Raw genomic sequence first — 14,934 nt, 5'->3', positions numbered from 1 at the left:
CCAGACCACCTGACCTGCCTCTTGAGAAACCTGTATGCAGGTCAGGAAGCAACAGTTAGAACTGGACATGGAACAACAGACTGGTTCCAAATAGGAAAAGGAGTACGTCAAGGCTGTATATTGTCACCCTGCTTATTTAATTTGTATGCAGAGTACATCATGAGGAACGCTGGGCTGGAAGAAGCACAAGCTGGAATCAAGATTCCTGGGAGAAATATCAATAACCTCAGATATGCAGATGATACCACCCTTATGGCAGAAAGTGAAGAGGAACAAAAGAGCCTCTTGATGAAAGTGAAAGAGGAGAGTGAAAAGGTTGGCTTGAAGCTCAACCATCAGAAAACAAAGATCATGGCATCTGGTCCCATCACTTCATGGGAAATAGAAGGGGAAGCAGTGGAAACAGCATCAGACTTTATTTTTTGGGCTCCAAAATCACTGTGGATGCTGATTGCAGCCATGAAATTAAAAGACGCTTACTCCTTGGAAGGAAAGTTATGACCAACCTAGATAGATTATTAAAAAGCAGAGACATTACTTTGCCAACCAAGGTCCATCTAGTCAAGGCTATAGTTTTTCCAGTGGTCATGTGTGGATGTGAGAGTTGGACTGTGAAGAAAGCTGATTGCCGAAGAATTGATGCTTTTGAACTGTGGTGTTGAGAAGACTCTTGAGAGTCCCTTGGCCTGCAAGGAGATCCATCCAGTCCATTCTAGAGGAGATCAGTCCTGGGTGTTCATTGAAGGACTGATGCTAAAGCTGAAACTCCAATACTTTGGCCACCTCATGCGATGAGTTGACTCACTGGAAAAGACTCATGCTGGGAGGGATTCGGGTCAGGAGGAGAAGGGAACGACAGAGAATGAGATGGCTGGATGGCATCACCGACTCGATGGACATGAGTTTGAGTGAACTCCGGGAGTTGGTGATGGACAGGGAGGGCTGCCATTCTGTGATTCATGGGGTCGCAAAGAGTCAGACATGACTGAGTGACTGAACTGAACTGAACTGATACATAAAATAGACAAGCAACAAAGATTTACTGTATATCATAGGAAACTGGTGACTCAGATGGTAAAGAATTCACCTGCAAGTAAGAGAGCCAGGTTAGATCCCTGGGTTGGGAAGATTCCCTGGAGAAGGGAATGGCTACCCATTCTCAGTATTCTTCCCATGGACAGAAGAGCCTGTCAGGTCACAGTCCATGGAGCTGCATAGAGTCAGACAAGACTAAGTGGCTTACATTTCACGCTATAGGGAACTATATTCACTATCTTGCAATGAACTATAATGGAATATAATCTGAAATACATACACACATATGTGAATCACTTTGCTATAAACCTGAAACTAACATAATACTCTAAATCAACTGTACTTCAATTTAAAATAAAGGAGTTGGAGACGCCTGGCTCCCGGCGGCGCAGACGCGAGAGACGCCCGGCTCCCGGCACAACCGACCACGTGCAGAATCGTGGCTGAGAGGAGCTGCCCCGCAGCCAGGGTTAGGGCGGTGGCCGAGAGGAGCTGTACCACGTCCAGGAGGCGGTGGCTGCTTGGGCACCGGAGGGCCGAGAGGAGCTGATCCACATTCAAAGCAGGAGGCGCGGCCTTGAGGAGATACCCCTCGTCCGAGGTAAGGTACAGCGGCTGCGCCTTGCTGGAGCAGCTGGGAAGAGGTACTCCACGATCAAGTGGAATATAAGAATCCAGTGTTCTGGGGAGGAAGGAACAAGATGGCGGAGGGATAAGACGGCGAGACCACTTTCTTCCCCACAAATTCATCAAAAGAACATTTGAATGCGGAGTAAAGTCCACAAAACAACTTCTGAATACTGGCAGAGGACATCAGGCTCCCAGAAAAGCAGCCATTGTCTTCTAAAGGAAAGAGAAGAAATCAAGCTCCACCCACCAGAACACTGACACATGCCTCCCTAACCAGGGAACCCGGACAAGTCACCCGTCCAACCCCACACACAGCGAAGAAACTACATAATAAAGAGAACTCCACAAACTGCAAGAAGAGGGAAAGGCCACCCCAAGCAAAGCAATATAAGCAAGATGAAGAGGCAGAGAAATACCCAGCAAGTAAAGGAACAAGATAATTGCCCACCAACACAAACAAAAGAAGAAGATATAGGGAATCTACCTGATAAAGAATTTCAAATTTTGATGGTGAAAATGATTCAAAATCTTGAAAGCAAAATGGAGTTACAGATAAATAACCTGGAGAAGAGGATTGAGAAGATGGAAGAAAGATTTAATAAGGACTTAGAAGAAATAAAAAAGAGTCAATATACAATGAATAATGCAATAGATGAGATCAGAAACACTCTGGAGGGAACAAACAATAGAATAACAGAGGCAGAAGACAGGATTAGCGAACTAGAAGATAAAATTGTAGAAATAAATGAAACAGAGAGGAAAAAAGAAAAACGAATTAAAAGAAATGAGGACAATATTAGAGACCTCTGGGACAATGTTAAATGCTCCAACATTCGAATCATAGGAGTCCCAGAAGAAGAAGACAAAAAGAAAGACCATGAGAGAATACTTGAGGAGATAATAGTTGAAAACTTCCCTAAAATAGGGAAAGAAATAATCACCCAAGTCCAAGAAACCCAGAGAGTCCCCAACAGGATAAACCCAAGGCGAAATACTCCAAGACACATATTAATCAAATTAACAAAGATCAAACACAAAGAACAAATATTAAAAACAGCAAGGGAAAAGCAGCAAATAACACATAAGGGGATTCCCATAAGGATAACAGCTGATCTTTCAACAGAAACTCTTCAGGCCAGAAGGGAGTGGCAAGACATACTTAAAGTGATGAAAGAAAATACCCTACAGCCCAGATTACTATACCCAGCAAGGATCTCATTCAAATATGAAGGAGAAATCAAAAGCTTTACAGACAAGCAAAAGCTGAGGGAATTCAGCATCACCAAACCAGCTCTCCAACAAATACTAAAGGATCTTCTCTAGACAGGATACACAGAAAGAGTGTATAAACTTGAACCCAAAGTAATAAAGAAAATGGCTACGGGATCGTACTTATCAATAATTACCTTAAACGTAAATGGGTTGAAATTTTCAAAAAGGCTAGGAAACAATTCTCATAGCCATCAATAGTTCAGTGTTGAGTTCATGAATAGTTTTTAAAGTTTGGGACAAACTGTAGTATTTGCTATTTGAAGTACTATTTGTAATTGGCATATTACGATGTAACATTGGTCTTCATTTCCAACTTAAAACGCCTAAAAATGCCTAACAGATTTTTAGATTTGTGAATTTTAGTTGAAATGTATTTTACGATGTTACTAAACCTGCAGAAATATTGAAATATTTCAGAGAACTTATTCACTGTACATTTAATTTATTTTATTTATAAAAGTTATGAACTGTAGAAAGTTTTACTTGTTGGGTCAAATGCTTGTTGCTTCAAATGCGTTGCATTTGAAGTGCTAGTTACAAGAAAATCAAATACCTTCAATGTATAAATGCTATTAAGTTTTTAAAGGACTCTGGAGTATAAGTCAGTTTGTTTAAAGAAATTTAGTCTATTCAACCTGAATCAGCTCTGTCAAACATTAATTAAAAGCCTCATTTTAAAATAAATAAATAAATAAATAAATAATGGTGGTGGGAGGGAGGGTTGGGAAGCTGGCTGGAGGTGGAGGTGGTGAAGTTTATAAATCTAATTAAAAATGAAGTTGCATTTCCATTTTCCAAATCCACCCATCCACCAGCGTACTGTGTCACTAGACATTATGTACGATTTTACTTTGCGACAGAAACCATTACATTTAAAAATTCATTACAGCAAGGTGAGTTAGACACATGATGGATGCAGCTTTAATTCTGCCATATATTATTACAGTTAAAATGTAAATGATGAAAAATATTTTGTGCTTATCAGCATTTATGTAGAAATGTGTTTTACAGTGATATATGATGTTATATTTCTATTATTGTGATGAAAAAAAAAAGCAATACAAAAAGACGAAGTGTTTATTAAAACATGAAAAAAAAAAAGAAATAAATGGTTTTGCAGCACTGAAGAGATTATAGAAAGTAAATAAGCTAGATCAGACCTGTTTTATGTAGTAATTTTATAGTTTATTTTAATTATTTCAGTTGTAAAATATTGTTATACTGTTAATTAGTTCTGATTGTTCATATTAAACTATTGTAATGCAAATAAATAAATAAATAAATAAAATTAAAACAAAAACAAAAAAAAAAAGAAAGTAAATAAGCTAGATCAGACCTGTTTTAGGTAGTAATTTTATAGTTTATTTTAATTATTTCAGTTGTAAAATATTGTTATACTGTTAATTAGTTCTGATTGTTCATATTAAACTATTGTAATGCAAAAAAATAAATAAATAAATAAAATTAAAACAAGAAAAATAAATAAATAAATAAAATAAAGGAGTTGAGTTACACTGTTCCCCAATATAATTTATATACCTCTCTCACATATTAATACCATGTCCATTGATGTTCCAGGTTTTGAAGTTGTGAATGAGAGGATGTCAGAAAATGGAATATGAGCTAAGTGGGCTCCTGCTCACACAGCTAGAGGGTACTGCATACTGTAAAACAGAACATCTCCCCAAATTATGAAATAATGGGTCCTTTTTCTTCCTCCCCAAAACCAAAATAATGTTTTCTGCTTAAAAACACTGACATCAGAGATTTGTTTAGGGATGAAAACTTTCACTTTTAGCGATGTGTTTTGCTGCATTATTCCATGATTTTAAGTCATTTCTTCCATCCATTTTAGGGAAGATGGGTGGATCAGAAAACAAAAAAGCATGATAGCACTGGGCTTTCATCAGATAAGGTAAGGGAATATTCTGAAGGACTCAGTACTCTTCCAAACCAAGCCCACTGCAAGACTTGGCCACCAACTGAACTCCTGTGCTAGTAGAAGTTATTCAAAATGTGTGCTGAGCTTTATCAAAAGTTTTGTCAAGGCACTGCATTTGTAGTGAGCTTTGGGACTTACCACACTGACAACAGAACCCTGTTTGTTAACTAGCTATGTTGCTAAAGAATGTAGACATTTTAAAATTTCAAAACTTCAAAATGTCAAAAATCAAAAATGAATTACTTCAAGTGAAAGGAACAATATTGAAATAAATTACTTTCTCAAATGACTACCTTGAGAAAAAATATATATTTAGTAATATACTGAATGGTATATATCTTTAAAAATATACTATTGTTCTATTGTCTTGATACTTCAAATACAATCACATCCTTTGACACAACATTCCCATGTCCAGAATCATAAATATTGGAAGTATACAAATGCACATAGGTTTTTGTATAATTGAAATGGGAGAAAAAAAATTAAATATCTATGTGTGGGGAAGTGATTTACTAGATTAAGCACATTTGTTTTACTTAATACTACATAGCTGTCTAAGTAAAGGCTGTTATCCCATTCTCACAGGGAATGATGAGCTTCTGTAAGTAGTGGAAAAAATTAGATTACCGTGTGTGTGTATGAGTGAAAGAGAGAGAGAGAAAATAAGAGAATAGCCCAGAACTTTGCTAAATCTAGAGCCACTAGCTACATGTGGCTATTGAGCAAATAAAAAGTGACTAGTCAGAATGGAGATGTCCTCTAAAAGGAAAATACTCACTGAACTGTGAAGAACTAAAATGAATAAAAGCAACAACAACAAAAAAAAAATAAGAAAAAACCAAAAACACTGCATTTCTACTGGACAGTGCTGACCTAGGACTGTTCCTGGGGAGCGGGACTGGGGAAAAATTTTGATGGAGAGGACAGGGAATAGGGATTTCCACTTTTAATTGTTTTTCAGAGAGCACTGAAGATTTTAAAAATCAGAGTAGCAATGCAAGCAAAATTTATCATTTAGTTAACATTATGTGTCAGTCTTAATTTCTTAGTTTTGACAAATGGTACCACGGTTATGTAAGCTGTTAACCAAAAAAACAAAAAAAAATATGCTGAATACAGGAACTCTATACTATCATTGCAATTTTTCTGCAAATCTCAAATTATTTCAAAATAAAAACCTAAAAAAAACAACAATGAGGGAAACAAGCACTCTAATAAGATGTATCTTCTGCTTAGAGATTCTTACTTGGAGTCTCAAAGTACTTACTGTAAAGTAACTCACCTACCCACAGTTCCTTGAAAACACATTTGCTTGAAACAAGGCAGCTAAGATTACTAAATATCATATTCCTTAGCTCCCACCTGAAATTCCATCAATTCAGAAAACTCCTTTCTCCTTTGGTGATTAGAAGCTGTCTGGCTGCTGCTTAGGTACCAGGAATTTTTGCTGGCGTAAGAGGCTTGCTCAGAGAACAGGAAAGGTGCCACCTCTACAAGGATTTCACTGAGGCCTGGGCAGCTAGAAGTTTTCAAAGCCCCTTCACTTGCTCCTTGCTGCCTCATCAGCTCCTTGCTTCAGCCCTCAGACTAAACCAACACTAAGGTCAAGAGGTTTTTGCTAAGATCTCATCATGAACTTTGAGATTTAAAAAATGAATCAAAAATCAATATTATTAGTGTAACAACCTTCACCTTATTTATACAGGTGTTACTTTTAACTTAAAGGTTTCAAGATCAAGAACTAAACTCAGCATGATAATGAGTAGGAATGGCAGGTAAAACTGGATAACAAAATTTAAAACAGATCTGATATAAATAAATAGATACATGGTTATTTCAGAACTGGCCAAACGAAGATAAATTTAAACACTGCATTGGAGTGTAAAATACTCTTATTTTACATGAAGTAGGTTTAAAAGGCATGAAATGTAGAAATTACAAAGGACAACATGTCAGATTGTCATGAGGCATGTTGTTAAGTATAGACTATAAAGCTGTAACAAAATATTTTCCAAAGGTGACCCACCCACAAAACAATTATATTAAAAATAATGTGGGTATTTAAACAGACATTATACTACCACATGACACCTGCATAGCTTAAATAATATTTTTAAACATCACTACCTTCTCTGGAAAAAGAGTCACACCATAAGCAGAAGGAGCTTGACTAAGAATTACAAAAGAAAACTGCTACTATGTAAATGAGTGACCTTTATAATTATAGTCAATACACTGAAAAAAAGATGTAGAGGATCTAGACTCTTGAAAGTCACATTTCTGACTCATTCTCTACTGCACAGCTTTTCCACTGAAAGCTGGTTAAAATCTAAGCTTTCCTTAAGCTTGAGAACTCTCCAACCAAGTGTCCCATCTGCCTCTCTCCTTTTACCCTCTTTCCAGCTGAGTTCCAGAAAAGAATGATGAAAATCTTTAAAATTATAGATCTAGGGCATCTCTACTTACCTCTGGAAAGACTTTCTCAGTAGAAATCTGGGGACAAAATTAATTTTTATTCAGTTTTAAAAAATTCAAACTTAAGTGAAAATTTAAATGGAAATAAGACAGAGAATGAGATGGCTGGATGGCATCACCGACGTGATGGACATCAGCTTGAGTGAACTCCAGGAGTTGGTGATGGAAAGGGAGGCCTGCCATTCTGTGATTCATGGGGTCGCCAAGAGTCGGACACGACTGAGCGACTGAACTGAAATGAACTGAACTGAACTGAAACATAAGGGGATGTTCCCAAATAAATGAATGACAAGACAAACCACTTGGGTTTCTGCCTTGGGAATGTGAACACTAAAAGTGATAGGCAGATAAAGCATGGCAAGATCTTAAATTTTCAGTCTGAAAAGATCAGGGAGCCTCTCCGGGCCCTGTGGGTGTCTATGGCAGAGATCTAGCAGAAAAATTTCTAAGGCACTTCTAAGAGAAAAATCACACATTCAATCATTTTATGTTGTTTTTAATTAAGTTACCACTTGTCATCACCCAGACCCTTTGGGGGTTCCTTGATAGTTTGTTATCTTTCTGCCATCTTCCTCATTACACATCACTGATACAGAGTTGATCCTACCCTGAAAACCAGGGTCCCAATCCCTGCTGGAACCACTCTTGACACATCTGGAGTGATGCTACACACTACTGCTGGTTGTGACCCTGAACTTATCCAAAGTCTTCATTTCTTTCTATGAGGAGGAGGGTGGACAGGAAAACATTGCGATCATACTTAAATCAATTCTTTTATTACAAAAAATTGGAGAAAATGATTCAAACAGTTATAGATGCACATGAAAGGAAAAAGTGAAACTTGTGACTATTTGCCCCGTGGAATAACCATATTAACTTTGCAATATGCTTCTGGAATATTTTACATTAAAAGAAAAAACAGAATTAACTATGCTATTTTAGAACTTTTTCTTTTTATTAGCAACATAGATTTCTCCTTTGACAAGTAACAGAAGCTCTGTGAAACTAGGGATTTTGTCTGTTTCCTTCACTGTTATATTTCTAGGAGCTAAAACACTGTCTGGCACAAAGTAGGTGCCAAAAATTGTTCACTGAATGAATGAATGAGATCTTTCTTCCTGTCAGATCAGTCGGAAGTTCCACGGGGTCAGGGATGTGTCTATTTGGTCTCTGTGATCCCAGCACCAGAGTACCTGGCACAAGGTAAGCACTCAGTATCTGCTGAACTAGCAAAACAACCCAATGATGAAACCACCTAATTTTTTAACTGTTCCAGTGTGTTGACAATACCACAATAACCAGCTATTCCCCAATCCATGGAAAAAGTCTCTCACAAACACTGTTGCAAATGTTGTCCTTATATATAGATCCTTGTTTAAAGACTTTTTTAGGATAAGAATCCCTTTTGTGGGGCAATCATTGACCTGGTTTAAATCTGTTCTGAAATCTCGTCCCCCTAGAATTTCATAAGTTAAAAACACTTAAGATTAATTTTTCAGCTTGTTTAAAAGCCACTGCCTTGAACTTTGCAAAATGATCTCCCTTTCAAATCTCCAGGAGAAAACAAATGCTTCCCAATCCTGTCTAGATGCAGCCTGAACACTGTAACAGGCTGCCTGCATCCTTGGTGACCAACATCTCCTGCATGCAACACAGTAGCAGTTTAGTCATCACCCAGAGATGCCGTTTTCAGGCATCATCAGGATTCATCCAGCAGAAAGGAGGAAGAAGACAGGAGAGTAATAGACTTCCAGGGCCTGAGCTGGAAGAAGATGCTGAGAAACTAAGAGCTGGACAAGACCAGAAACAGGAGCTTAAGAGTATTTTTGAGTTCCCCAACAAGTGAAGGTACAGAGCTCTATCTGAATTCTCCAATGGAAAAGTTTTTCCAGAAAGTTACCTTGCTGCTTATTTAATTTTTTCACTCCAAAGATATTAAGTAAATCTCTATTATGTGTCAGAGCTGTGCCATAACTGGGGAGGAAAACAACGGTCAGGATGGACCTACTCTCCACCGTCTTGGCACTGAAGCTTATGGACCATTGTCGAAGCACGAAGGGATCTGACTCTGACAAATAAAGATGGCTAGAGACCTTCACCTACTTTCCACCAGGGAACAGAATTTGTGTCCCAGTCACTGCTTCTTCTTTTATGAAAAACACTGCTCCATTTCTCTCCATGAATGGAGAAGTCGGTCAGAGACCTTTCCCTTTGTGTACACCCCAAGCAAAACTGGTCAACACACACTGAGCGTACTTCCTTTTTCTCCAGGAGCATCTGCCACACCACAGGCCTTGCTGGGCCATCTTCTTAACCGACACCAAGGAGAGCTGTGCATTGGCACTTACTGTGGCAGAGTCAACATTCAAAGAAGTATAAACCTTGAGGCTTTTAGGGAATCTTTAAGACCATCTCCTGCAGTTTCCTAACTTCAAACTCCTGTAGTTTCCTAACCCCTTCTATGGATCACAGAGCTCTTTGAGAATCAGTGACCCCTTTAGACTTCCTGTATTGGAAAAGACACACATATATCTCAGCACGTAATTTCCCCTGTATTTTCAGGAGTTTCATGCACACATCATGTAATAGAATATCTAGAATTCCAGAGATCCCATATTAAGAATTCTTACTCTCTATAAAAGCCCACTTGAACTCTAATGTCCCAGTTAGCAGTCTCAGAGTTGGTTGGATGGAACACAGAGGCAATGTAGTGCCTGTGTATTACCACACAGGTCCCAGCTCAATCCTCGAGTGAGCTAGTTATCTTTAAAATATGGAAAAACTGCTCGGTGCCAAGGACAGAATTTCTAAAATCACTCAGCTGAGCCATCTCATGTTTTCAAAGAAGACAACACCAAGCCCCAAAATGCAGTGGTTGAATCTGGTGGCGTTGAAAGGTACAAGCAGCCCAGAGGTTGTTAGGATTGCTGCCCACTGTTGGCGGAGCAGTAATACTCATATGGATCCTCCACTTCATATACGTTTTCCTCAGTGATATAGATGTTTTCCTCGGGGTTCATCCCCTCTGCTCCTGCATTTGCCAACCTTGAAGGAGAAAGGTTGGCCAAAGTGATGAGACTGTGGAAATAAAGTATTGTAGTTGAGTTAAGCATTTTCTGGACAGCATGTTACAGAAGTGAGAGAACGGGCTTTGCTGAAGAGTTAGCAACCAAGGCAGTATACGATCCTTGATCATGTCCTGACTAGGAAGGGAAAACATAAAATAGCAATTAAATAGTCTGGGAACTATTCTGTACAAATTCAAATTAATCTGAAATTTCTTAGGTATAAAAGTGGAATTGTGTTATCTAAGAGAATATACTTATTCTGAGCAAGTGCACACTAAAGTGTTTATGTGAAGTGTCAAGATGTCTGAAACACCTGTACAAATGTTTCAGAAAAAAAACAAAATTGTATACATAAAGAGAGAAACAAAGTAAATGTGACAAAATATCAAATAACATGCTCAAATTGCTCTGTCATTTCAATTATTATGTGGGTTTAAACAATTCCAAAAAGTAAAAGGAATATGTTATGGATCCAGTGAGACTTGAGTTTGAATTCTACCTCTGTTGCTTGCCATCCATATGATCTAGGCTAAGTCAGATTTGCCTTTTCCATTTATTCATTCAAGAACTATTTAGTGTCTTACACACTGAGCCCATGCATCAAGAGATACAACAGTGAACAAAACACAAAAAGCTCCTGGAGGCTGTATATTAGTAAACTTAGGGTGTTTGGATCCTCATCTATACAATGGCAATAAGACTTTTCTCTCACAGGGCTGCTGTAAGGAACACTTATCCAGTCAATCCTCAAATATTAATGAAGTGTGTACTGAGTCAGGTGTGCACTAGGGGATAGAGTTGTCAATGTGGCTGATAAGTTGCTAATTTCTATGGAGTTTACATTTATAGGTAGAGATAAAACATTAACCCAATATTTTCATAAAGAAGGAACTAGTAGTACATGTAAATGCAAATATTACCTACTGATATTACAACATTTCAGGTTTCAGCTCTAATAAATAATGGTTATAGATCATATAAAGCCATGATGATTAAATGTGCTATTTGGTCTTATTTGACTTTTTTACTGCAGACTATTTTGTCTTCATAACTCGACTATCTTGTGTGTGTGAATGCTGTCACTTCAGTCCTGTCCAACTCTTCACGATCCTAGGGACTGTAACCTTCCAGGCTCCTCTGTCCATGGGATTCTCCAGACAAGTGTGGGTTTTCATGCCCTCTTCCAGGGGATCTTACCGACCAATAGAGTGAACCTGCATCTCTTATGTCTCCTGCACTGGAAGGCAGGTTCTTCACCACTAGCACCACCTAGACTTAGTCTAAAATTATTAGTGGTTCAGATAGTATTCAGTGGACAGAATCATTTTTTTTCTTAAAATATATTTCACTCTTCCCATGTCCCAAATGTCACAGAAACCCAGTAAAAGTTATATAAGCTTTGTGTGTGTGTGCTGCTGCTACTGCTAAGTTGCTTCAGTCATGTCCCACTCTGTACGACCCCATAGACGGCAGCCCACCAGGCTCCCCCGCCCCTGGGATACTCCAGGCAAGAACACTGGAGTGGGTTGTCATTTCCTTCTCCAATACATGAAAGAGAAAAGTGAAAGTGAAGTCACTCAGTCGTGTCCAACTCTTCGCGACCCCATGCACTGCAACCTACCAGGTTCCTCAATCCATAGGAATTCCAGGCAAGAGTACTGGAGTAGGTTGCCATTTCCTTCTCAGTTGTGTGTGTGTAGTGTAGTGTAATTAGGAATGGAGACTAATTCTGCAATATGACAGACAAGCAGTTTTCAACTCTGTTTGTACACTACAATTACTCAGAAAATTTTTAGAACAATAAGGGCTTCTGGTGGCTCAGATAGTAAAGAATACACCTGCAATGCAAGAGACCCGAGTTTGATCCCTGAGTCGGGAAGATCCCCTGGAGAAGGGAAGGGCCACCCACTCCAGTATTCCTTCCTGGAGAATTCCATGGACAGAGGAGCCTGGCAGGCTACAGTTCATGGGGTCACAAAGAGTTGGACATAACCTAGCAACTATTTCACTTTTTCACTACGATGAGACCTGTTCCACAAAGATTCTGACTCATTTGCTCTGGGGTAGACAAATATGTTTAAATGACCTAGGTGATCCTAATAGGCAATCAGAGTTCAGAATAACCAGGCTGGGTTATAAAACGCTCTGAGAGTAGACTCTAAGATTCTCATTCACTTCTGTAAACAATGACCACCTAGGGCCTGGGTGTAGTAGATGCTCCATCAGTTGAAGGGTCATCCGAGATTCCCACCTTCTCCTACCCTACACATGTATCTTCTCTTTTCTATCAGAATACCCTAAGTAAAAGGGCTAAGAAAAGTCAATTTAATAAAATAAATGAGATAAAAAAACAAAACAGGGAGGAAAAGATTGTTTAGGGAAATCTTGTCTACTGGTTAAGATTGAATTACATCTGACCACTGATATGAGTCTTGGTTTATTACATAAACTGTGGTAGAAAGTAATAAAGAGGTATTTTCATATTTAACAAACATAGGGAGTGCCTACTACATATCTGGTAGTATGCCAAGCACCAGGGACCCAAAAATGAATTGTGAGCCCTGACATCATTAAGCTTATCTTCCAGTGGGGAAGCATTTAAGAAAAATGTAAATAGAAAAAATAAAATAATTTCAAACTGTGATGTGACAGAAAGAAAAGTACTGCAGCAAAATGGATTAACCTAGAGATTATCATATGAGTGAAATAAGACACAGAAAGACAAATATTGTATCATTTATATGTGAAAGCTAAAAACATTACAAATAGGTTTATTTACAAAACAGAAACAGACTCACAGACACAGAAAACAAACTTATGGTTGCCAAAGGGGAGAGGGGAGGAGAGATGAATTAGGAGTATGGAATGAACAGACACATACCACTAAGATGAACTTTAAGCTCAGTTCTGAAAGAAGAGAATGAGTCAGCCAAATGAAGAGCCCAGGTGAGCATTCTGGATTGAGTAAAGCCCTGGTAAAGATGGTGATAAGTGGCCGAAACTGAAAGCATGACTGGAATAAAAGAGTGGCACATGGTAAGGTCTGAAATGGAGGTTGGGCTAGATACTATAGAACCCTAGAAGTCATAATCAGGAGCTTGGGTTTTATCCTAAGACATAAGAAATAATTGAAGGCCAGAAATATGATATAACCTGGTTTCGAGAAAATCACTTTGGTTGCTATGTGGAGAATGAACTAAAAGGAGGTATGAAAAAAAGAGCAGGCAGTAAGTCATGAACTGCCTCAGAGTAAGGTAGTGACAGAGAGCCACAGAATCATGAATGGATTTTAGATATGTTTTGGGAAAAGTGCAGGAAGTGAAGCTGGATTGCGTGTAGTTGGGATTGTGTGTTAGGAGTGAAGGAGGAGAGAATTCAAGGATGGCTTCTAGCTTAGGCAACCAGTTGGATGGTAGTGAAACAGTATGATGAAGACCCAGGGAGAGGGGGCAGGGTTTTAAAAAGGTGGGATATAGACTCTAGAGCTCCTTTTTGGATACAGTAAGGTGGGAGACATGTAAGTGGAGATAACACCTAAACAGCTGGACAATCAGTACCAACATGCTTGAGTACGGAAGACAGAAACTAAGGATGACATTTAAGTCTATGGAAATACAGGTTATCATCATCCAGAGGGTATGGAGAGAGGAAAAACACAAGCTCTGGGGAATCTCAACACCTAAAGATCATGCTGAAGAAGAGAAAATAATACAAATGACTGAAAAGGAGTGGCCAAACTGACAGTGATGTTTCAGAAGTCAAGAGAAGGAAGACTTTTTTGGAATGAGAAAGGTTCAACTTAGGTGAGTATTACTGAAAGATGGATGTACTGCAATGAAGACAGAGGTATCTGCTGGGTTTATCAAAGTGGAGATCACTGAGCTTGAACTAAAACTACTTCCTAGGCAATTCAGGTGTAAAAGCTAAATGGGGTGGGAGTGTTTGAAGAGTACAGAGGAATGAAATATAGGAATAACTCTTCTGAGAAAAATGCCTGTGAAGGAAAGGAGAGAAACGGGAGTAGCTGGAGAGCAATGTGTGAACTAGATCTTATTTTTATGCTAATAAAAAAAAAGCACAGATAGGAATGGAGACAGAGATGATTCTGGAGAAAGCCGTCAAAGGAAGAAGGAAGTCAAAGTCGTTGACTTTGGCAAAGTCAAATGGCAATGGCAAAGTCGTTGAAACAGGCTTTTAATACTTCATCAGTGCAGTGAGAAGGGAGGGAGGTTTGCGGAGCAGTGAAATGTGTGATGCTCATCTCAGACACTGCACTAAGAAGATACAAGATTGCTGCACATCTCTGAGGGCCAATTTAGGCTTTGCTGTCGTGATTAAAAACCTGTCACCCTCGTTGTGTGATTTTCTCTAGCAGCTGCTAGGGAAAAGACTGCAAATTGTACACAACTTTCCCATCTATTCTTCTAAGTAGTCATGGTTTGAGTTTTGGCAGTAATCATATGTGTGTACAAAACATGAATTCTCCTACTCTTCATCAACCTCTTTCCA

This window comes from Moschus berezovskii, chromosome 8, assembly GCF_049115385.1.
Source record: "Moschus berezovskii isolate FMDL1 chromosome 8, NW_MosBer_1.0, whole genome shotgun sequence".
NCBI classification, from domain to species: Eukaryota; Metazoa; Chordata; class Mammalia; order Artiodactyla; family Moschidae; genus Moschus; species Moschus berezovskii.
This window is presented reverse-complemented; position numbering follows the sequence as displayed.